This window comes from Amblyraja radiata, chromosome 6 (assembly GCF_010909765.2).
Source record: "Amblyraja radiata isolate CabotCenter1 chromosome 6, sAmbRad1.1.pri, whole genome shotgun sequence".
Classification (NCBI taxonomy): Eukaryota; Metazoa; Chordata; class Chondrichthyes; order Rajiformes; family Rajidae; genus Amblyraja; species Amblyraja radiata.
In genome coordinates, this window is record NC_045961.1 from 68,373,258 (window position 1) to 68,395,991 (window position 22,734).

General features: G+C 41.3%; 1 pseudogene; it reads right to left on the minus strand.

The window, feature by feature from the left end:
- Positions 1-21,894: 21,894 nt before the first annotated feature.
- Positions 21,895-22,002, minus strand: LOC116974780 (annotated as a pseudogene).
- Between the last annotated feature and the right edge of the window lie 732 nt (positions 22,003-22,734).

Genomic DNA, 22,734 nt, shown 5'->3' on the forward strand with positions numbered 1-22,734 from the left:
AGTTATTCCAGCATTTTGTATCTTTCATTGGTATACCAGCATATGTAGTTTATTTTTCTACATAATATTCTAAAATTTCTACATACCATTGTAAAATGGCGCCGCCTCACGGCAGCGGCCTCTGCTGTCCATCTGTCTTTTTTTTTAAATGTTTGTCCCATAGAGTGTATAGTTTATAGTGGTTTATATGTTGTTGTTAGCTGTGTATATGTGTGGGGCGGGAGGGGGGAGGGGGGTGGGCAAACTTTTAAATCTCTTCTCTGTACGGGGGACCCGACCTTTTCCCTGTCGGGTATCCGTTGTCGTTGGGGCCTAGCACCGTGGAGCGGCCTCCAACCGGAACGACCTGGGGGCTCCAGTCGCGGAGCCTGCGGACTTACTATCGTGGAGCTGGCCGGCTTCAGAGCGTGGAGAGCTGTGGTGGCGCGCGGCTGCGACCCGACTCCGGAGCTTCAGAGACATCAGCCGCAGGTCCGTTGGACGGTGACATCGGGACCTCGTGGGTCCCTGGTGGGAGTTAATCTACAATGAACAGTATTGTAATTGTCTGCCTGTGCTTTACCTCTCCTTTTGAACTGTTTTCCACTTCTGACTCACTTCTAACTCTCCTCCCACTCAGGCTAGAGCAAATCAGTGTTTTCTCCTGCTTCTTTTTGTTGCTGTTGCTTCAAAATCCACGGGAGCTGTGAGTTAAGTCTGCATCTGCTTTGCCTCTCCTTTTCAATTGGTTTACCCCTCTGGCTCTCTTCTAACTCTCCTCCCACTTGGACTAGAGCCAATCAGTGCTTTCTCCTGCTTTTCTTTGTTGCTGTTGCTTCAAAATCCACGGGAGTTCTGAGTTAAGTCTGCCTGTGCTTTGCCTCTCATTTTCAACTGTTTTTCCTCTCTGACTCACTTCTAACTCTCTTCCCACTCAGGCTAGAGCCAATCAGTGCTTTCTCCTGCTTCTCTTTGTGTATGTAATGAACCGGATTTGATAAAGGACCTCGAGGTTAATGAGCCATTAGGAGGCATTGACCATAACATGGTTAGGTTTAATCTACAATTGGAGAGGGAGTAGGGTAGTTCGGAGGTCTCAGTGTTGCAGTTGGATAAAGGGGACTATGGGGCCATGAGGGAGGAGCTGGCCAATGTTGACTGAAAATATATACTAGCAGGGATGAATGTGGAACAAAAATGGCAGGTGTTTCTCGGAATAATACAGAAGGTGCAGGATCAGTTCATTCCTAGGAGGAAGAAAGATTCCAAGGGGAGAAAGGGACGACCATGGCTGACAAGGGGCATCAGGGACATTATAAAAATTAAAGCGTAATAGTACAACGTAGCAAAGATGAGTGGGTAGCAAGAGGATTGGGTAATGTTTAAAGAACAACAGAAGATAACCAAAAAGGCAATACGGGGAAAAAAGATGAGTTACAAAGGTAAGCTAGCCATGAATATACAGCAGGATAGTAAAAGCTTCTTTAGGTATATGAAGAGGAAAAAATTAGTTAAGACCAAAATTGGACCCTTGAAGGCCGAAAAAGTGAATTTATTATGGGGAACAAGGAAATGGCAGATGAGTTGAACAGGTACTTTGGATCTGTCTTCACTAAGGAGGACACAAACAATCTTCCTGATATAGTAGTGGCCAGCGGATCTGGGGCGATGGAGGAACTGAAGGATATCCACATTAGGCCGGAAATGGTGTTGGATAGACTGATGGGACTGAAGGCTGATAAATCCCCAGGGCCTGATGGACCGCATCAAAGGGTACTTAAGGAGGTGGCTCTAGAAATCGTGGATGCATTGGTGATAATTTTCCAATATTCCATAGACTCAGGATCAGTTTCTGTGGATTGGAGGGTAGCTAATGTTATTCCACTTTTAAAGAAAGGCGGGAGAGAATACAGGGAATTATAGACCAGTTAGCCTGACATCGGTGGTGGGGCAGATGCTGGAGTCATTTATAAAAGATGAGATAGCCGAACATTTGGATAGCAGTAACAGGATCGGTCCGAGTCAGCATAGATTTACGAAGGGGAAATCATGCTTGACTAATCTTCTGGAATTTTTTGAAGATGTAACTAGGAAAATGGACAAGGGAGAACCAGTGGATGTAGTGTACCTGGGCTTTCAGAAAGCATTTGATAAGGTCCCACATAGGAGATTAGTGGGCAAAATTAGGGCTCATGGTATGAGTGTTGATATGGATAGAGAAGTGGTTGGCAGACAGGAAACAAAGAGTAGGGATTAACGGGTCTCTTTCAGAATGGCAGGCAGTGACTTGTGGGGTACCGCAGGGCTCGGTGCTGGGACCACAGCTATTTACAAAATACATCAATGATTAGGATAAAGGGATTCAAAGTAACATTAGCAAATTTTCAGATGACACAAAGCTGGGTGGCAGTGTGAACTGTGAGGAGGATGCTATGAGAGTGCGGGGTGACTTGGACAGGTTCGGGGAGTGGGCAGATGCATGGCAGATGTAGTTCAATGTGGATAAATGTGAGGTTATCTACTTTGGTAGCAAAAATAGGATGGCAGATTATTATCTAAGTGGCGTCAAGTTAGGAAAAGGGGAAGTACAACGGGATCTGGGGGGGTCCTTGTACATCAGTCTATGAAAGTAAGCATGCAGGTTCAGCAGGCAGTGAAGAAAGCGAATGGCATGTTGGGCTTTATAACAAGAGGAATCGAATATAGGAGCAAAGAGCCCCTAATTTGAGGAAGGATATTCTTGCTATTGAGGGAGTGCAGCGTAGGTTTACAAGGTTAATTCCCGGGATTGCGGGACTGTCATATGCTGAGAGAATGGAGCAGCTGGGCTTGTACACTCTGGAGTTTAGAAGGATGAGAGGGTATCCCATTGAAACATATAAGATTGTTAAGGGTTTCGACACGCTAGAGGCAGGAAACATGTTCCCGATGTTGGGGGAGTCCAGAACCAGGGGCTACAGTTTAAGAATAAGGAGTTAACCATTTAGAATGGAGACGAGGAAACACTTTTTCTCACAGAGAGTGGTGAGGCTGTCGAATTCAATTCATCAGAGGGTGGTGGAGGTGGGTTCTCTGGATGCTTTCAAGAGAGAGCTAGATAGGGCTCTTAAAAATAGAGGAGTCAGGGGATATGGGGAGAAGGCAGGAACGGGGTACTGATTGGGGATGATCAGCCATGATCACATTGAATGGCGGTGCTGGCTCAAAGGTCCGAATGGCCTACTCCTGCACCCATTGTCTATTGTCTATTGAGACAGCAGCTGATTGGACGAGAATTTTAAGGGAAGCTGGTTGATAATTGGACGCAACCCCCTTAGAGCCAGCGGTTGATTGGCTGTTTTTTCCCCTCCTTTAAAATCGTAGTTCTGATTTTTCACACTTTTTTAACTTAAAAATTGGAACAAATACGATAAAATCGGATTAGTTGGCAGGTATCCATTAGGAACAAAATGTAATATTTACACTAATTCCCAGGAATCTCTGCCCCATGACTGCTCAAATTCAAGATGGCATTCAGAACTGTGAGATCAAGCTCTGGGAGCAGAGAGAGACAACATATAAACATCAGAGGCAGCAATCCATCTGAAAAATTAACCACCACCTCACTCCATCAGCCACAATCTCACCCCATTTCTTAATGAATCTGTGGTTCTCACACCAGCTTCATCAGCCACCGCAAAAAACCAGACTAGAAATAAATCAGTCTAGATCTCAAGGGATTGCCTAATAATAAGAAGACAGCTTTATGTCAGTTATGGGGCTTTTTCACGGGGCGAGTTGACGCAAGATGTCACCAGATTGAAGTGGTCGTGGTCCAGCACGAGTCTCGCACGATATAACGGGGGGTAGATAAAGAGTTCCCACGGTACTCGGCATTTCTGTTATTTGTGCGAGTTACTTGTCCGTCTCCCGAGCTTTCGCGTTAAATCTTGAATGAACATCGTGAACTACACGTGACACAAATGATGTAACTTTTTTTTTCACACACTATAAATATCCTCCCTTGGTTGAATTGGCTCATTTGGAGACATGTTTTACTGTGTATGTGGGAGACACAGATGGACTGAGCACAGTACCTCGGTCTTACTGTGTGTGGGAGAGGGGGAGAAAGAGACGTACACTCACAGAGGCAGAGTCTCTCAGCCTGTGTAAGAGGGAGGGAGAGAGAGAGAGAGGCACACACAAGGTGGATGTGAAATCTCACCTGCCTGTTTCAGTGACAGACACCCGCCGCCACACACCCCCTTCTGTCTCACCCTCCTCTCCCTCGACTCCCCCACCTTTCCCTCCCAACTCCAGTCCTGTCCCGACCCCCTGAGAAACTGAATAGAACAACAATATAGATATAGAAACTGAAACAATATAGAAACTGAATAGAGCAACATGGCAAAAACATCTCTGACACGCTTTACCCCCTTTCTTTGAGATTTTCTGGGAGCCATCTCTGCAAGTGTTCCTGTTAAAAAGATTATCCAACAATGACAATTAGGTGGGACGTCCTCGAAGGACACATGTTCCCTTGTCGATATTGAGACCACCTTTTTTACTCACCTTCTGTCCCCTCTGTCCAGCTTCCGGGTTTACCGTTCGCAGGAGTTCCCACGCGCTATATCTCTAAAATCTGAAGTTAGGTAATGTCTAAAGGAACTGCAGACGCTGGTTAATGCTGGTTAATACGCACAGAAGGACACAAAATGTTGGTGTAACTCAGCAGGTAAGTCAGATCTGGGAAGAAAAACATAAAAAGCTGGAGTAAGTCAGCGGGTCAGGCGGCATCTCTGGAGAAAAAGAATAGGTGGCGATTCGAATCGGAACCCTTCTTCAGACAGCCTAATCGGAATTGAGTCTGAAGATGTGTCTCGTCCCGAAACATCAGCTATTTTTCTCCAGAGATGCTGCTTGACTCGCTGAGTTACTCCAGCTTTTTGTGTCTGTCTTCGGTTTAAACCAGCATGTGCAGTTCACTCCTTACACAGATCTCTGTACAACATTGATTGGTAGCGTTCCGGACCCTGCTTCGGAAAGGCATCGATCGCTAGTCGGCGAGGACTCCGACCTGTATCTCTCATAGAAATACATGTGAAAAATTTCTCACGGACCATAAAAATGCGTAACCTTTCAGTAAAGTCCCTTTTTAAAGTCCCTTTTAAAGATTATAGTTATTTTCTTGAATCTCATTAACATAACTCATGAATAAGTTGATGTCCATATGCGGATGCAAATCTTTATTTTTATTTATTTTTTAAATTCAATCCCACAGAAGACAATTTTTACTCACCTTCTGTCCCCTCTGTCCAGCTTCCGGGTTCACCGTTCGCAGGAGTTCCCACGGTACCCGCAAGAGTTATTACGGATATCGCACTGGCCACTACGTCCATATAATGTTGCAATGCTCAACCACAAGTGTACAAGTCACTCTTGGAGAAATTCAAACTTTCTTGAATTTTCTCCCAAGTGACCAAGGTACACGATTACCTGCCGTTAGCGCTACGGTGGTCCACGGTGGTCCACGAATGCCGTACTGTTATCGCACGAGGTTCCCACGATGTTAAACTCTGGTTAACTCTTGCGTCAAGTCGCCCCGTGAAAAGGCCGCTTTACCATTCTTTTATTTTCATTTTTGTTCTTTATCTAGTCTTCTTTATCTTAGTCTAAGAGTATTTTGTAACTGTGAGCTGAGAGGCTGTATCTAGCACAGGCTTTCTAAGAGGCCATTACAACACAAAATATGCAAGGCCTGGGATTCTGTTGATGATGCCTAGTCATTGCTTGTGACCACTCCTATTTTTGGAAGGGGTAATGCTATGACACCAGTGGCGCAATAAGAACCACACAGCCCTTGAAGGTAAGTGGAATTCCATGGCTAATATAGAGATAAAATCAAGGTACAGGTCAGGTCCAACATGTTCTGACCCAATAACAGATTGGTTCATAGATTAATTGGGTACTGTTAATTGCTCCCAGTGCACGTAAGCAGCAGGAGAATCAGTTTGATGTAAATGTGCAGAAAATAGACAGAAAATTGCTGGAGTAATTCAATGTGTCAAGCAGCATCTCTGAGTTACTCCAGCGCGTTGTGTCTATCTTTGGTATAAACCAGCATCTGAAGATCCTTCCTACAAGATGTTGATGTGCATGGGAGAGAAAGTGAGTCGGAAAATAGGTGGGAAATGTGTTAGACAATAGACAATAAGTGCAGGAGTAGGCCATTCGGCTCTTCGAGCCAGCACCGCCATTCAATGTGATCGTGGCTGATCATCCCCAATCAGTACCCCGTTCCTGCCTTCTCCCCATATTCCCTGAGTCCGCTATTTTTAAGAGCCCTATCTAGCTCTCACTTGAAAGCATCCAGAGAACCCACCTCCACTGCCCTCTCTGAGGCATAGAATTCCACAGACTAGATGGAATGTACCCCAGTGTTATGCAAAGACAGGCTCGGACCTGTATCCCCGCCTTATGCTGTGACAGACCTGTCCCCACCAGCTATGTGACCCAGTGTTAAACAGTGACAGACCCGTCCCAATAGTGCTGTACCCCGGTACTGTGAGAGACCTGTGCCCACCAGTACTGTACCCCAATATAATATATTGACAGACCCCTCCAATGCTCAGAGTTGGTATTGACTCAGTGGTCAAGATGGGTTCCTTGTACATCAAAAGGAAATGTGAGAAATAACATGAATGTGGTTTTTTTTTCATTTACAAGCTTTGCCGTATGTTATTCAGTTCCTAATGATAAATTAAGAAATAACATTTATATTTCAAGCCAAATCTGATGATATTTTGAAGCTGCAGTTCATATTTTGCCATTATTTCCAAGAAATAGTAGTGGTGTATTTATTTCCACCCTCTGTCCTGATAAGTTCATTCCAAACATATTCTCAATCATATATTTGCCAGTGGTACAAATCAGGCCATTAGGGGTAGAAAGCTACAAAAAGTTGATTATATTATGATGGTAAGCTTAAACAGAAAGCTTAAGTGGAATGTAAAATGTGGCCATTATTTTTCACAAATAGTACCTTCACCAGCATATCACCGCATTATACTCCATCAACCCTAAACTAACAATAAAACTCGTAACATCTATCTTTATAATTTATTAATCTAGACTTTACTTTATGCATAACCATCTTTAATATAAATGTAATACAATTCAGCAGTAGTTTTGAAGAAAAAATATTTATCTGCTGTTACAGAAATGAAATTGACACCTTATTTGGATGGAATATTGTTCACAGTACCTCTCCATTTAACAAGGGAAAAGATGTCAGTGTTGACAAAGAATATTTGCCAGTTTGACATGTTGAGAGAATTTACAGAAGTAAAATATGGTGTGGGTAGAGTTGAAAAAATTGATGTTGCCCTATTTCCCTAGATTCGCATTTGACATCCAGCTATCTCTTTTTTTGGCTGGTGTAAAATCGTCTTACACACTTCTGGAACAGCGCAGTTTTAACATATTGGAATTAGGTTACGTGAAAATTCCTATTTTCTCCTATGTAATATTGTCGTGCAAGTAACCTGTGCAGAAATAAAGGGTTTAAAGAATATAAATAATGATGATATATCTTAACAATTACATTTGTGCCTGCATGTTAATAAATTGTGAATTTCAAGTTGTACATAAAATCTTAATCACAAAATCCAGATTGACACATTGGATCAACAGTGATGGAGGGCAACACAACCTTTGGTACTGTATTTCAAAACAAACATTAAAGTAAGGCTTTGTTGCCTTCCTAAGTAAAATAGTGAAGGATACTATGACGCCACTTGAAAGATGAGCAGAAACTTCTCTTTGATGCTCTGTCAATGTTTATTTTTTCAACCAACAGCCAGAAATCAGATATTCTAATGATTATTACATTACTGCCTTAATGACCTTGCTGTATGAATTGCCTGCAGTGTTTTGTACATGGCTAAAGTGGCCATACTTGAAAAGTACTAAATAAACTGTAACTCTCTATAATGTCTGGAGGAAATAGAGGCACACAATAAATGTAAGTCTTTTGTTTTTAACCTCAATATTTATTGTTATTATTATTTCTGCATATTTTTCCTTTCATTTTATGATTTATTCACATGATTTGTATATTTGTTTTCCTCTTGCATGTAATTTGAAGTTGGAAGCAACTTTGTAATAAAATAAAAAATATGTTTTTCACTTAATTGGCAGCTCTGTGGCACAGTGGTAATGTTGTTCCTTACAGCGGCAGAGATCAAGTTTGAGTGAGAAAGGGGGGTTTCTGTACGGAGTTTGTACATTCTGCCTGTGACCACATGGGTAATTTCTGGGTGCTCCAGTTTCCTCGTACATTCCAAAGACATTAAGTTTTGTTGGTTAATTGGCTTCTGTTAATTGTCCCTAGTGTGCAGGATAGAACTAGATGACAGGTGATTGCTGGATGGCATGGACTTGTTGGGCCAAAGGGCCTGTTTCCACACTCTATCACTAAACTAAACTAAACTAATTGATTGTCAGATTTGTAAACACTCCCAGTAAAAACTTGCATGAATAGACAATTTGTCTGTTAAATGAGTACTTATTAAAAGACAATGCTAAATAGTTAAATTATTTTCACTTCCCCTCTGCTGTAAACCATCTTGTTGATAGACATAACATCACACTCATATTTGCTGGTGCCTTGGTTCCCAAAGTTGGTCCCAAATAATATATTATTTGCATGCACATGTCATGCCAGGGACCCCATTGCCGTGTGTATTAGCAGCAGCATATTTAACACCAGCATCCCCTCGCCTGCGTCCACCTATTCCCTGACACACTTTATCCTGGCTCTCCTCTCTCCCAGCTTTCACGCTTCCCCCCCCTACAATCAGTCTGAAGAAGAGTCCCATCCTGAAACGTAATCTATCCATGTTCTCCAGAGATGCTGCCTGACCTGCTGAGTTGATCCAACATTTTGTCTTTGGTGCAGACCAAGTTTGTTTCAGAGGTAGAATGAAAAATAAATATAATTACTCCAGCTGTGACCAGCTGTGAGAATGCTTATCTGGTAAGGGAGTCAGAACAAAGGGCATAATCTCATGTGGTATCTGCATGTCCTCTCTTCACCCCACATAAATCCCGAGCAAGAAGTAACAGTAACAACGCTATATAAAGGAATTATCAACCAACTCTAGGTTGGTTATTAATGGATTTCTAATGGATTATGCTACATTCTATGCCGTACTTAGCAAATTCCTTTGGATTTGCTGCAGAATGCAGGTAGTGACATGGAAAGTTCAGAAAATTTGTTTTCAGGTACCATATTATAGCAATGTTACAAAATTTTGAGATTTTAAAAATCAAGTCTGCAATTTATCCCATCAGATAAAGCATAAAAATAAGTTTAATTTGACACCTAATTCACTTTCATATCTCAAGTATTTAAAAAGTTATGGCCATTTTCATACTGGGATATGAGCATCTTGTTCCCTATTGATTTTCTATGGACATAACAAAAAAGCTGTGATCGTGAACAGTCAAAAGCCCATAACTTTCTTAAAAATTAAGAGAACTGAATGAAATTTTCAGTTATCATAGATTGAAGCATTCTGAAACAAATATAAAATAATCTTACTTGGATGACCTGAAATTAAAGCATATAATTAGTTAGTTACCTAATTGTAGCTAATTTCAGACTTCAATTACTAGATCTAAACATCTATCCATTTCTTAATAAATGATTAACATTTTTAAATAGCCTAAATGTCCAAATAATATTCACAAATAATTCACAATAAAACATGATTTTTAAATCTCATTTACATTAATTTATAGACCAAATGGAAGGAATTTAGTGTTCAATTGCTGTAAATAAATGCCCATTTAAATCAGCTTTCCAGTGGGTCCCTGTGGAACGCGCTGGTTTAGAACGTTCACATTGCGGTAGATTTGTGCCCTCAAATGCCCAGAAAAATACTGCGGGATATAATGGGCCCAAAATGAGCTACTCGCAATATTAAACTTTGTATAAAGGGATCTTTAGAAGCCCTTTTTAATGTAAAAATATACAGCCTAACTTCAGTTGTTTGCTTTATGAGACCCTGCGGTTGCTGGTGTTCGCGGGTTTAGAGATTGATTTTTAAACTACTATAACTATTTTACGAGGCCTTTAAAACTAATAACAGCTTTTGCGACGGGGTCTTTCAGCGATTTTTCGTTAATAATTAACTAGGCTGAACATCTTCGATTTGAACAGCCTAGAGAAAATCGCGTTTTAAACCCGCCCCCCTCTAAACGGCGCCAAAATCGCGCACACCCGCAGCGACAGATTTTCAACGACGCTTCAGGTAGGCGTTGCAACATACCTACATATTACAATCATTTGCCACTTGAAGCCAATTTTAGAAACAATGAAAGAAATAGGAGCAGGAGTTGGCTAAATGGCTCCTCAAGTATACTCTCATTCAGTAAAACCATAGCTGGTCTGGTCTTTGAACACAAAAGCACTTCCTTGCTTAATCCCATAAACCTTGATTACGTAAACCTTGAGTCAAAAATCTCATTTTAGCCTTGAATAAATTAAATAACTCAGCACTCACAAGCATCATGAATTCCAAAGATTCACAACCCTTAGAATATTTAAAAAAAAAGATCCCCTTCATCTGCATGTTATATTGCAATAACTTACCTTGAGATTTGGCCCTTTGTTTTGGACTCTCTAACCTGAGAAAACATTCCCACCTCTGGCAAAGTTGATTAGAATGTATTTTTTGCTACAATAAAGTCACGTTAAATCCTTTAATTGTCCGAAGGTGGTCTGTTAATATAAACCACCTTCAAAATGCGTTAGAAATTTGGTTTCTTGATTCCATATCATTCTCTCCAGCTGTCTTCATTTATTGTATCTGTCATGAGTGGCATGGTGGTGCAGCGGTAGAGTTGCTGCAGTACAGCGCCAGAGACCCAGGTTCGATCCTGACTACGGGTTTTCTCTGCACAGAGTTTGCACGTTCTCCCCGTGACCTGTGTGGGTTTTCTTCGGGTGCTCCAGTTTCCACCCACATTCCAAAGATGTACAAGTTTGTAGGCTAATTTGCTTGACAAAATTGTGAATTGTCCCTAGTGTGTAGGATGGTGTTTTTTGTCCTGGGATCACTGGTCGGCGTGGAATTGGTGGGCTGAAGGGCCTGTTTCTGCGCTGTATCTCTTGACTAAGCTAAACTAAACCTTGCACATAGAAATGCTAATTTGACCATTGAACTGTGGTCATTAGGTTTGGTAACATCAATTTAAAGCTATTAAAGTGAGAATATAACCCTTTTTGCCGACAGCTTGGGTATTCTTTTTCACAACGCATGATTAATTCTCAACTACAATTAAAAGTGACAGCTTTCCTTGTTTCTTCAACAGACTTCATTACATATACATAAAAACATTCTGTTGGAGACATTGTGAAAAGCTGTCTTAAGAATCTAATTTACATGGCTTCTTAATTAAGATTGAAATACTCCCTTAAGTGTGAAGTAACTCACCCATTTTCAGTATTTTCCCCCCTGAGCAGTTGGTGATAATGCCTATACATTTGCGTTGAAAAACTGACTGATAAATGAGCTGAAACCAGTTATACATCAAAATGAAAATCAAAGGTTAGTTCCTTAGTCAATTTTAAAAGATAATGTACCAATATTTTAAATTGGAAAAAGTACAAAGAAAATTCATAAAAATGCTCCCAGGACTCGAGGACCTGAGTTATATGGAGATTTTATCTCCAAGAGCATAGGAGACTGCGGAGTGACCATAAAGAGGTATACAAAATCATGATAGGCATAGATAAGATGAATACACACAATATTTCTTTCAAGGCTGGGGAATTAAAAACCTGTGGCAAAGATGTGAGGAGAAAAATGTTAAAGGAACCTGAGGGGCAACTTCTTCTCACGGAGGGTAATGATAATATGGAACAAGCTGCCAGGATTGCGGTTGATGCAAATACAATAAGTTTAGTTTTAAGTTTATTTTATTTTATTGTCACATGTCTCCTATTTTCTATGTTTCTATAGGCATGGGTTATTGATTGGGGACGATCAGCCATGATCGCAATGAATGGCGGTGCTGGCTCGAAGGGACGAATGGCCACCTCCTGTACCTATTTTCTATGTTTTTGTTTCTATGTACTGAGGTACAGTGAAAACCCTTTGTTGTGTGCTAACCAGTCAGTGGAATGACTATACCTGATTCCAATCGAGCCATTAGTGTACAGATACATGATAAAGGGAATAATGTTCCGTGCAAGATAAAGGCAAATTACAATATTTAAAATACATTTATTTAGACACCTATATGGACAGGAGACACAAAGAGAGTAATGGGCCTAATGCGAACAAGCAGGGCCAGCTTAGATGAGCCTCTTTGTTGGCATCATGAGTTGAGATGAAGGATTTGTTTCCGTGCTGAATTACTCTGTAACTCTATTGCATTATTTTTGTTGCATCTTAATGGCCATCAGTTTTTAATGTCATTTTCAGGGAAATAGAAAACCTGCAAACAATGGCTAGTTTCTTTGTCAATAACTTATGATCCACATCAAATATCACATACAAACTGAAACTGATCAAATTCCAGTTTATTTATAAAGGTGATTTCATTGCTGCTTTTCACTTGGAATATCATGATCACCTTTTATTATTTTGTGTTACTGCCAAAATTACTTGATCAGATAAGTTACCCTCTTAGTTCAATTAGCTGGGATAACAACATGCAGGAATTAGTTCCTTTAGTTTATTAATTAATGGAGATGGGAAAGTATATTACAAAATATCAATAAGACTACACTCATTTTTACAGCGACAGTTTATAAAGCATCATTGCCAAAAGCTTAGATTTAATATCAATTCAACTTATAGAGCCTATTTTTGCCAGAAAGCTGAACGTGCCTAAAAATATTTCATTAAAATGTTGCTGTAGGAGAAACCTATGCCAGCTTCAAATAGTCTGCTGCATACAAAACTCAAGGCATGTTAAATAGAATTGACCTTGCACACAAAAAGTGCATAATGACATTTCCTCTTCGCTTCATCATTGCGGAGCCCGTAGTTGAAATCAGACAGGCCTGATTGCCGAGCAGGAGTGGCACAAAGGGCAGCAACAAGGTAAGCTAAACGACTAGTAAAGAAAAAAAAATACGTCGGACATCTAATCAGGCCAAGATCAGAGAGGATGGGGGAGTTAAAAGCATAACAGAGAATTCCAATGACATTAATGGTGGGCAAGGAGACGGGTACATTGGTGGGAATCCCTAGATAAATATTTAAAGAGACCAAAAGAAGTGTCTCAATCCGAAGAAATGGGGTAATGGAAGTAATGGAGAAATGGAAATGGAGTATAAAATGGGTTCTGGCCAGAAAATCAGGTCAAGTTTAATGGGCCTGTTGGACACGGTATAGATATCTTATTACTTTAATCGCTTTCACTTGAGCTGCTGAGAGGAAGAGCAGTGTGGGAGTTTTTAAAACAGCAGTTAGCATTTGTGAGTAACAGCTCCAAGTAGTGTATCAAGAGAAGGCACGCACTAGCCGAGATGCCTATTGGGAGTGGCTGTGTGTTGAGATGCAAGTGCAAGGTTTTGGCTCGTGAGGGAGGCACAGTGGCATTGCTGGAAAAGGTGCTGCCTCACAGCGCCAGAGACTTGGGTTTGTTACTGACCTTGGGTACTGTTTGTGTGGAGTTTGCATGTTCTCCCTGTGACTGCATGAGTTTACTCCAGATGCTCCAGTTTCCTCCCACATTGAGGAGATTTTATAGAGCAGAGGGATTTTGCAGTACAGGTACATAGTTCCCTGAAAGTCACATCACAGATAGATATAGTAGTTAAAATGGTCTTTGGCACAACGACCTTCATCAGTTAGGGAGTTGAGTGTAGAATTTGGGACATTACAGTTACAGTTGTACAATGTGTTGGTGAGGCCATACAAAGTAGATTTACATGGATGTTGCCAGAACTCAAGGGCTTGAGTTATAGGGTGAAGTTGTGTGGGCAATAACTTTATTCCTCGGAGTTCAAAAGGCTGAGTGACTTTATAGTGACCTTATAGAAGTGTAAAACATCATCAAGGGAATAAATAGGTCTTTCTTCCCCAGAGTAGGGGTACCAATAAATAGATGGCATTGATTTAAAATGAGGGGTAATATTAAAACCTGAAAGGCAACCTTTTCCACACTGTGTGGTGGGCATATGGAATGAGCTGACTGAGGATGTAGTTGAGGCAGGTACAGCAACAACATTTAAAATGCATTTGGACAGGAGCATGGATAGGAAAGGTTTAGAGGGATATGAGGTAAATGTAGGTAAATGGGACTACCTTAGATGGGGGGTCCTATTGGGCATGGATTAGTTAGGCTGCAGAACCTGTTTCTATGCTGGATGACTATGATTCTATGAATGCAACGGCCTCTAAATCTTAATTCAAAGTACATTAGGATGGATAATGAGACAGAGAGTAGGAGAAGAATGTGTGCCAGAACATAACGAGTGAGTGAAACAAAATATATAAGTATGCTAACAATAGGTGATGCATGATTAAGGAGTTAAATTAAGGAAATATATACCCCATGACTGGTATCCAAAGGAATAGCTGGAAAAGCCGGAGGAATCTCGGCAGAGTAAAGCATCTATTGGCCTTCAGCATCCAAGCAACAATAATATAAATCAAATTGAAGATTGAACGTAATAACAAAACAGTGGTTAAACACATTAAATAATATCAAAGTGCAAAGTACTCTAGTTAGTGATCATTTTGAGAACTCAGTTAAGATAAATATATAGGAGTCATTAAAAAATAAGGAATTAAGGGAAAAGGCACTAAATTAATTTTGGCCAACGTCTATTTATGTTGCATGCATCAGGTTAGTTCTCATTGTTGCTTAGTATGGATTTTTAAAGCCCTGTTGGAGATTTGTTATTAGTATTGTTGAATATACTGTGAATTCTTTGGAATGCAAATTCTTGTGTCCAGCTGGGCCAACATAATTGTGTTGAAATAATGTTTGGTTCAATATCTCTGATGCTAAGATCTTAAACTGAAGTCTTGTGGCATTAACATGCTGTGATATGATTCACAACCTGCAATATGAGCATCACCACGTGGGAATCATTAAACAAAAGTCAGCAATTTAGCAGGAACAACATACAACCAAGCTACTCCTGTGATGTGTGAGACTGCACCTTTGGATCCTGGATTAGCCTTATGGGTGAAAAAGATCCATTGTATTGCAAGTTTTGTCTATGAAACATTAGAGTGGGATTTTCATTCTGGAAGGGAAGCATCAGAGGAGCCAAATGAAAAGAAACATTTAAATTGCAAGTGGAACGTAAGATGTGTATTTCAGAATATTAATTGAAATGAGGTTGTGCAAGAAGTATAATAATTAAACTAGTTTAATTCCAGGGAGTTATTAATGTACTATGGGATTAATGTTTCAAATATATGTCTGCAGGAGTACAATATCCAAAGTTACTTCAAACATAATTGGTTGCAGCAAAAATCATACAAACATATGAAATAATTGCCTACCTGATCCTCAGAAATTAAAGATTGTTGGTCTTGCTGTCTTTAAACTGTTGTAATATAGTGGCTTGATGAACATGTTCAAAGGCTTAATGCTGCAGAATTCAGCAATACTAAAGATTGTGTTAGCATAGTGATGAACTACGAAACAGACCTTGCATTTTCAAGGAACCTTCACACATGTTCAGACTGTGGGAGGATGTTGCAGAAAGGGAGGCTCAAGGTCAAAATCAGCATTGGGATCTGGAAGTGATTGGAACTGAGGTCAGAGGTGAACAGAGGTTGGAAAGGTGGTGGGCATAGTAATTGAGGCATGGTAGGGTGGTGGACAACACAATGGGTAGAAGTGTAGAATATCATTAGTACATCAATTTAGTGGATACATCACCCATTGGATGGGAGATAAAGAAGCATCACATATCTTTAATATGAGATTTGACAGTATCATGATATTTTGTAATATTTCAACCTAGGTCCAAGTCCTCCGCAATCGTCAAATTAAATCATATATAAATATTTTTAGATCATTAAATATAAAGTAGGGGCATATGAATTCGTCAACTTGAAACACTACAATTCTTAATATTCATGAGAACATTATTGTCATCTAACAGCCTTAAGGTGAAGTTAAGAATTATTTGTTTATTGGTTTATTATTGTCCCATGTACTGAGATACAGATAAACCTTTGTTTTTTTGTGCTATTGGCCACTAGAGGCGCCACATAGATGGCAGCCTCTGCCTACAGTCTGTCTGTTTTTCTGTCTTTTTTTAATTTTTAGTCAGTTTTAAAAGTTTGTTTTGTAGATTTCTTTAGCTTTTCTATGTGGGGGAGGGGGTTGGGTAAGGGGAAACCGTTTCCCAGTCACTTCCTGGCGAGGACGCGACTATTCTCTGAGTCGCGTCCTCGCCCCCCTCCTCGCAGCCTACCACCTGGATTGGAGCAGCCTTTCCTGCTGGGGACCCGGACCAGAGCTTCAGCAGCGGCAGCGCAGCGCTGGATACATCGCGGAGCGGGCGATTGCTTACCTGGATCGCCGTTGAAGCTCCGGAGTGTTGGGCCTGCTGCTTCAACATTGGAGTTGTGGTTCGTAGAGCTTCCAGCGTGGGCGGCGCTGACTTCAACATCGCGGAGTCCTGAGGGCCGCCAGCGTTGAATCTCTGCCCAGCGCGGCCTTCGGGAGCCGCGGACTCCGGTAGGAGGTGGCCGATTCGGATGTCCAAGCCGCTGAGGATGTCCTCCAGTCCTGACGTCGGACTTCCATCACCCTGGTGAGCGGGCGTGAACATCGGGCCACCCGTAGTGGCGACTGCAGGGGGCTCGGGAGCCTCCCGACCACGGGAGAACAACAGAGGAGGATGACTGAATTTCGGAACCTTCCCTCACAGTGGGAAAATTTGATTCCACTATGTGGGGATGTCTGTGTTAAAGACTATTGTGTTCTGTGCTCTTTATTATTCGTATGGCTGTATGGCGACCACACATTTCACTGTACCAATTGGTACATGTGACAAATAAATGTATCTTGTATCTTGTATCTATTCAGGTAAATAATACAATATATAAGTACAATTTAACAATTATATATGAATACAAGCAAGTAGTGCAAATGGAAAAAGGAACAGAGTGCAGAATATAGTGAAGAGTGTTTTATTGTCATATGTCCCAGATAGGACAATGAAATTCTTACTTGCTGCAGCATAACAGAACATAGTACACAACGGGAGGAAAATAAAATGTGAAGAGAAAATAGTGCATGGGCCAAATGATCAGAAATAAATTCTTAGCACATGAGAAATTCAATAGTCTGATAAGAGTGGGGAAGAGACTGATCCTGAATCTGGTGGTGTGTGCTTTCAAGCCTTTGCATCTTCTGCCCTACAGCATAGGAGAGAAGATATAATGACCAGGTCCTTGATAATATTGGCTGCGTTCCTGTTTATGTGATACACCTTATGTGATGCATAGAGTCTCTTGCCGAGAGTAGGTGAATCGAGGATCAGAGGACATAGGTTTAAGGTGAAGGGGAAAAGATTTATTAGGAATCTGAAGGGTAACTTTTTCAAACAAAGGGTGGTGGATGTATGGGACAAGCTGCAAGAGGAGGTAGTTGAGGCAGGGACTACCCAAACATTGAAGAAGCAGTTCGACAGGTACATGGGTATGGACCAAATTCTGGCAGGTGGAACTAGTGGCTGGGACATGTTGGCCGGTGTGGGCAAGTTGGGCCGAAGGGCTTGTTTCCACAATGAATCACTCTATGACTCTCTAACTCTATGACTCTATGGCCTGGCCGTGTCCACAACTCTCTGAAATCTCTTGGGCAGAGTAGTTGGCCACCTCAAGTTATGATGAATCCCAATTGGATGCTTTCTGTGGTGCATCTGGAGATTTGTAAGAGTCATTGGAGACATGCCAAATTTCCTTGGTGTTTAAAGCAAGATTTTTAATTGTGCCTGCATCTCACCATACTTGTGGATATGCCAAAAAAAAACTCAAATTGAACCTGAACTTGAACTTGTAGTAGAGGCACATGTGTGCTTTCCTAGCCATGGCATCGACACTTTTAGACTAGGACAGATTGGTGGTGATATTTATTGCAAAGAACTTGAGGCTCATAACTATCTCCACTTTAGCATAATTGATGCACACTGGGATGTGTACTCCATGCCACTTCCTGAAATTAATGACTAACACCATCATCTTGCTGATGTTTAGGGAGAGGATGTTGTCTTGTCACCATGTATCTCGACTTTCTATCTCCTTCGTGTACTGCATCTTGTCTTTGTTCGAACCCAACATTTAAGGAACAGTTGGACAGGTACATGGATAGGACAAGTTTGGAGCGATATGGACCAAGCGCAGGCAGGTGGGACTAGCGTAGCTGGGACATGTTGGCCGGTGTGAGCAAGTTGGGCCGAAGGGCCTGTTTCCACACTGTATCATTCTATGACTCTCTATGACTCTCTATGACTGCAAGTGCTGTTGGAAAATCTGCCAAGAGCGTGAGTTGATGAGACTTCACAGAATACCCTGGAAGTTGTTCTGTCCAGATACTCAAAGGATAAGATAGATGGAATCTCGTCAAGCCCTATTCAGAGTCGCAAAATATACAAATAAATTAATTCCAGATGGAATTGCTCACCTTCCAATCCATGGTCTTAAAATCCTTAACAATTGATGAAGCAACTAGTTCATTTTATCGTTATACTAGGAAATGGCAGAAGGCAGCTTTGTTACAATCAGGCTTTGTTACCAGTTTGTAACTTGGATTGTGATGCTGTGCATATGGATAAAAATAGTAAGATTAAACAAGAACTTACCAGTTTGAAGTTTGATCTTTATTTTATGAGGAGTTACAATGAGCGATTACGTGAAGAAGCCCCGCCAGTCCGCATGTGCATCAATCTTCAAAGCAGCGGTGTGAAATCACAGATAACAGTAGTCGAAGTAACATATTAAGACTTAGAAAAGACTAGAACTACCGAGTGATCTTTATGAGAGAGGGTAGGGAGCGGTGGGCACGTAATCGCTCATCGTAACTCCTCATAAAATAAAGATCAAACTTCAAACTGGTAAGTTCTCGTTTAATCTTACTATTTTACGTCGGAGTCACTTGAGTGATTCCGTGAAGATTTCAAAGCTCTGTGATTTCATGCCGTGAGAAACAAGTCTACACAACCACAACTGCTTCATTGACAGATGAGGGAAACATTCATAATGAATAAATAATAGTAACTCCTCTCATCCGGGAGTAAACTAACCACTGAACCTAAAAATAGAGTTGGCAAATACCCCTGGTCTGGCAATCGGTTATTATGAAATGTTCAGAAAATTTGTTCGTTCGACTATCCTGCAGCCGCTAGGATGTGGTCCAGTGGAAAGTAGATAACCTTTGCTGCTGATGTTGTAGCAGCCCCGGTGGAGTGAGAATTGAAAATATCAGTATCTACTCCTGTATGAGCCAAACCTCATTTTAACCACCTGGAGATGGTCTGAACCAACACCTTTTTAGAAAGTTTTTGTAATTAACAAACATTGCTAGTTCAGAGCCTCTAAGGCTCTTTGTGACCTTGACATATTGTTGTATATGTGTGACCATACATAACCGATGGTCCATGGGGTATGCCATGAAACTAGTTTGAGACCTTACGTCTGCTCTGCTTAACTAAACATTAAAATATAATATTATTTGCAGATGTAACCATCCTGTCCAGTCACAATATGTAGTGACTGAACCCGTTGCACTGAGACCAGCGCCATGAGGATAACTACCTTATGAGAGCCGAGCCAAAGCTAAGGATGTAGCTGGAGCCCCCTGGTGAAATAGTGTTAATACGATGTCAATATCCCATACTGCCCTGTGCTTGTCCTGGGAGAACTTGTGTGAAAGATATCCTTTATAAACTCTGGATCAGAGGATGAACCCCGACAGAGTGAGTCCCGTTTGCTGCAGCAAAGATGATGGGAAGACACGTTTTGCACAGTTAATGGTCTCATAACTTAATTTATTGTCAAAGACCCATTTGAAACTAACTCCAAGATGTCAGTTATCTGTAGCGTATTAGATGTAACATTAGCATTCAAACAAAACGCTTCCCATCTCCTGGAGAAAATGTAATGCTTATCTTTTTTGATGCTATCCCTGCACTCTGCAGTGAACACAAATATGGATACAATCCGAGCCGCAAGAGCAGTCTACTCAGCATCTATGTCAATAAATTGATTTTATCATGCAGAGGCTGGTTTCCCGAGCCACAGGCTGAACCAGCAACGTTTTACGTTTAGAATAACCGTAAAAGGTTGTTTTGTTATTCCTGATAAAGTGGGAAGCATGGCTGCATAGGCCAGTCAGACAAAACAACAACCTAAAGCGGAACCTTGCTGACTTTATTGCAAGACCCGACTGATGAGGCAAAATGGAGGGAGACAAAAATAACTTCCTTCTCCTTGAACCGAGAATGTATCTTTCGCCACTGTTATGCCACATATTTTTGCAACTGGTAAATGAGCCTGGAAGCAAACTTATCGATATTCAGTGTTTCATTGAGCCATAATTTCATTAAATACTTAATGTTCCACTCCCACTTTGTGTTGTCATTGATTGTACGTGATGATACTCCAATGTAAAATGTGATTAGGTAATTATTACAGGATATTCTGACTTGATTACACCCATGTGACTAACATATGCCACCACCATAGGGGCCAAGGAAAGAGCGTTCACGTCGCAGCCCTGTTTCAACCAATCTTTCCACCACCACGCACAAGAAGCACAAGAAGTGCAAGACAGACACCATTGTGCAGATGCCGAGAAGTGTGTTCAGCTCTGGCTGAACAACTTCTAATCTTGTGTGTGGACTCGATAAGAAGAAGAAGTAGAAGAAGAAGAAGAAGAAGACCACCATAGTGTATCAACTCAACATTGAGCATGCAGTTTATGCATATTCGTTCAATAACCCTTTAACCTATCGAATGCACCGAGTGTCTATAGGTAGTTGATACCAATAACAGAATAATTGTTAACTCATGTAAATTTCCTCCGTCTCCGAACTAGAGATGGCATTCATAATTTTCCACCTTAGAGCCCCATCAGTTTATAATATAACTGAAATTCTACTGACCAGACTACTGGGGCAATGCTGAATACTGTTTGTCCACCATAATTACTTTGGTAGCTTCAGCTGGTAATAGCATAATGTCTGTCACAAAGCCCTACATGGCACTTGAGAGATTACTACGTTGCATGATGTAAGCTCCCCTACTTGCTCAGCTGAATCACAGCTACTATATTGCCAATTACACTTGATGAATAGAAGGCTGCTTTATCACAACAAGATCGTTACAGGCTCTTATTAATTCCAATCTTTTACCCCAGGGCAGAGTCACAGGCTAATTAATAGTTAAAGGTAAATCCCAATGATGAACACGTCTAGTTGGTGTCACGTTAATTTTCTTAAACATATTTTGAGGCTGAGACAGTTGATTTTAGCAACATACAGCATTAGAATATATATCCTCCAGACAAGACATAACAAATGTTTCTGAGCTCTGAGCAGTCCAAGTATCGGTTTTAGTAATCTGGTAAATAACCTGGGAACTGAAGTTAACCCATTTTGCAATGTTTTTATCATTGCCTTTATCCAGATAAATTTCAAATGTCTCCGGTGATCTCTGTAAAGGGGAGCATCCTAAGGAAATCAGATGCAAAGTTTCCTATTCAGAAACATTTATACTGTACATGTGAGTTAAACGACATTCTGTATCTTTCACAATGAACAGGCCACGCCTGCCAATTTCGTACCTGCTCTAGCCACAACTCTGGCCCAAATTCCGAGCCTGTCTTGAAAACCAATCCTGGCCATGAAACACAATTCTGGCCCCAATTCGTGCTTGGAACCGTAGTATTTTGCAGTTTTTTTACATGGTTAGATGCCACAACCATTTGTGTGTTGTAAGGCCACTAGGGCCCCTTCCATCCTTATCAAGGAATTCTACTTTCATACAACACATAAACTAAACACTGGTATCATTATCATTTGTACAAAAAAAAACAAGTGTAAATTTTACCAACTTGTAGATGGTCTGATATTTTTCCCCTGAGGCCGACTTGGGCCTCAGCTTAAAGACCTCTGCCCAGCTTTCATGCTGCCACCATCTTCAGTAACGCCAATGGAAGCGTGGGGTGTGTTGTCGCCGCAACGATGAAGCTTTGCTCGTCGTTGGTACCTCGATTGGTCTGACAGCTTTTGCTTTCTCATCCAGGTTTTACCTGTTGAATAGGTCTTACCTGAAGAGAAGATTCGGCGGCTGGTCTTTAATGTCACCCCTGATAGCGCTGCTCATTTCCAGCACTTATATCATGAGGGGAACTCTGGACCCTCCCTGGTATCCTGCCACCTTCCTTTGCGAGGACTCTCTTGAATCCATACTCACAGAGAGGGAGATTTGTAGACAGCCCTGAACAGGTGCTGCCGCAGGCTCCTGCCTTGTGGTATGATCATCAGAACAAAACTGACTCCATGTGCTCACCTCCTCCAAGAGGTAGACATCATGCAGCCCTTCATTAGGTGCTGCTGCCAAGGGCCCCCGAGGAGACCCGCGGATATAAAGCTCCTCTTGCTGGAGCATATCGTGCTGGAGCATCCTCTCCATCAGGAGCTCTTTCCAGACAGCCCTTCAACAGGTGCTGCTGCCACGGGCCCCCGAGGAGACCCGGGGATATAAAGCTCCTCTTGCTGGA